Below are 3,154 nucleotides of genomic sequence, written 5' to 3' on the forward strand. Positions count from 1 at the left end.
ACAAGGGTCATCTCATCCAAGACTCCCTTGTCAGCTGTGAGTTTGACATTCTCTGTTTAACGGAAGCTTAATTTAACTTTTATAGTCTGATATATAATCTTTATTGTTCTGATACTGCTTGTTCTGTACAAATGTCCTTGAGGGTTCCAAATGGTGTTTTTAATATTATTATTATTATTATTAGGTACATCACTTTCTTTGTAAAAACACATAGTAATCTATTATAAGCCCCTTTTCCATTATAAGCCCCAGTATTTAAAGTCCCAGGCTATGGTTTCCAGCGGTAAACCAAAGTTTGGGGCTTCAAGTTAATTGTGTTTCTATTTGCTATGGGCAATTTATATAAAACAGCCAAATGAAATTTGGGGAAGTTGTGAGGAAAACCGGTGAGAGGCGCCGAGCTGGTGTGAGCATACTTGTTGCCCCCCATCTCGGTGCCTGTAGTTTGGGGTTCTCCCAGGTGAACGAGAGGGTGGCCTCCCTCCGCTTTCGTGTGGGGGGACGGGTTCTCACTGTTGTTTGCGCTTATGTGCCAAACAGCAGTTAAGATTATGAGTCCTTGGAGGGGGTACTGGAGAGTGCCCCTCCTGGGGACTCCCTCGTTTTGCTGGGGGACTTCAACGCTCACATGGGCAATGACAGTGGGACCTGGAGGGGCATGGTTGGGAGGAATGGCCCACCTGATCTGAACTCGAGTGGTTTTCTGTTGTTGGACTTCTGTGCTCGTCATGGATTGTCCATCACGAACACCATGTTCAAGCATAAGGGTGTCCACATGTGCTCTTGGCACCAGGACACCCTAGGCCGCAGTTCAATGATCGACTTTGTTGTCATTTCATCTGATCTGCGGCCACATGTCTTGGACACTCGGGTGAAGAGAAGGGCGGAGCTCTCCAACAACCACTACCTGGTGGTGAGTTGGCTCCGATGGTGGGGGAGGAAGCCGGTCAGACCTGGCAGGCCCAAACGTATTGTGAGGGTTTGCTGGGAAATTCTGGCAGAGTCCCCTGTGAGACGGAGCTTTAACTCCCACCTCCGGGAGAACTTTGAACACGTCCCGAGGGAGGCGGGGGACATAGAGTCTGAATGAACCATGTTCCGCGCCTCTATTGTTTAGGTGGCTAGTCGGAGCTGTGGCCGCAAGGTTGTCGGTGCATCTCGGGACGTCGTGCTTCGGTGGGCGGAATACTTCAAAGACCTCCTTAATCCCACCAACACGTCTTCCATTGTGGAAGCAGAGCCTGAGGACTCTGGGTCGGGTTCTCCCATCTCTGGTGCTGAGGTTGCCGAGGTTGTTAAAAAGCTCCTCGGTGGCAAGGCCCCGGGGGTGGACTAGATTCGCCCTGAGTACCTTAAGGCTCTGGATGTTGTGGGGCTGTGTTGCTTAACGCGGCTCTGCAACATCGCATGGACATTGGGTGCAGTTCCCCTGGATTGGCAGACTGGGGTGGTGGTCCCCCTATTTAAAAAGGGGGACCGGAGGGTGTGTTCCAACTACAGAGGAATCACACTCTTAAGCCTCCCTGGTAAGGTCTATTCAGGGGTTCTGGAAAGGAGGGTCCGTCGGATAGTCAAATCTCAGATTCAGGAAGAGCAGTGTGGTTTTCGTCCTGGCCGTGGAAAACTGGATCAGCTCTACACCCTCAGCAGGATCCTGGAGGGGGCATGGGAGTTTGCCCAACCAGTGTACATGTGTTTTGTGGATCTGGAGAAGGCATTCAACCGTGTCCCCCGAGGGATCCTGTGGGGGGTACTTCGGGAGTATGGAGTACCCCCCACAGGAATCTGTCAGGTCTCTGTATGACCGGTGTCAGAGTCTGGTCCGCGTTGCCGGCAGTAAGCCAGACTCGTTTCCGGTGAGAGTTGGACTCCGCCAAGGTTGCCCTTTGTCACCGATTCTCCTCCGGAGGCACTCTACCCAACCTTATATCTCCTCCATGTCATGGTTTTTCAGATGACGAGCCCACATGCAGATACGATCGGGAAGCAAGGCACAGTTTTAAGATGTTTATTTAGGAAACAGGCAGGTATAACGGATGGGACTACAGGCAACTTCGACAGGGTCAGAACGTCACGGCTGGAGAGACTGCAAAGAGAAGGAGAGTAAGTGACTCTGAAAGGTGAACCAGGAGAACTACTAGAAGCTGCGCTGCTTACCATAAAGCTGGGCGGACCTAACCGGGGAGAAGTAGCGCCGAGGGAACTCTGTGATCCTACTCTGTTGGTGTTAGGCGGCTAGTGGCAGAGGGCGGCAGATGTTACTGGTGAGGGATCCAGAGTGAGCCTCCTCGGCAGTGGGTGACAGATAGATTGACCAGAGTGCGAGAAGAGCCAGCAGAATCCGGGAGGGGGGAATCTCAGACCCCGCTGGGTAACATCCAGGGAGTATGAGGGGAGCGCCAGAGCAAAGTCTGAGCAGGAGGATTCTGTAGCTCTGTCTCTTCGGACAAGACGTCAAGACGGATGAGTGCATCCAAGCACCAAAAACTGTGACAAAAACAGGGAGATCCGAAATTAGTCAAAATTCAAAGACGAAAAACTCACGAGCAGGTTTTCAGGAGTTGGGTCACAGGCCACGTCGTACCACGACTGGTTAAGGCTCTGGCGTCTTCCATCTGTCAGCGCTCTGCTTAAGAAGCCAGAGGAAGCCGCCTGCAACGAGCTGCAGGTGTAGGCCACGCCCCCTCAGCCAACTAGGCACACCTGAGGAGTAGAAATAGAGCAGAACAACACAGAGAACCCTGACACTCCAGAAATAAGCCTGCTTGCGAACAGGCTCATTTCATGTAAAATGGATTAGATTGCAGCTTTATAAGCGGAGGAGATAGGGAAGTCTTTCCAGCCAATGCACTTGGACCACCTAGTGGCAGAGGACGGGACAGAATTGTGGAACACCATTTTTTTATATTTAATAAAACAAATACAAATAATGCTTAGTTCCTGTTGTTTTATTTCAACAATTCTTTATAAAGAAAAGACAGCAAATCATCTTTTGTCTGCAATAAGAGATAGTAATATAAAGTCAGCAATACTACTGTCAAATGGCGTATTAGAACTTACTCTGAACGTCCTTTTGAAGCAACTCGATCTCTGGTGCAATTTTTCTCTTTTTCAAGTTGTGGAGTTCAATTTCTCCTCTTATTTTGTGGGTTTT

The 3,154-nt window shown here is 50.0% G+C and overlaps 1 long non-coding RNA gene across 1 annotated transcript; it reads right to left on the bottom strand.

Annotated features, from left to right (window-relative positions):
* Positions 1-1,994: 1,994 nt before the first annotated feature.
* LOC118561296 lies at positions 1,995-2,625 on the bottom strand. Its single transcript, XR_004929930.1, has 3 exons — positions 2,585-2,625; positions 2,158-2,487; positions 1,995-2,086 (listed from the first exon to the last, which is right to left on the bottom strand). It is a non-coding gene; the product is annotated as an uncharacterized LOC118561296 (long non-coding RNA).
* Positions 2,626-3,154: the final 529 nt, after the last annotated feature.

The sequence above is a fragment of the Fundulus heteroclitus genome, unplaced genomic scaffold, assembly GCF_011125445.2.
Source record: "Fundulus heteroclitus isolate FHET01 unplaced genomic scaffold, MU-UCD_Fhet_4.1 scaffold_60, whole genome shotgun sequence".
Taxonomy (NCBI): domain Eukaryota; kingdom Metazoa; phylum Chordata; class Actinopteri; order Cyprinodontiformes; family Fundulidae; genus Fundulus; species Fundulus heteroclitus.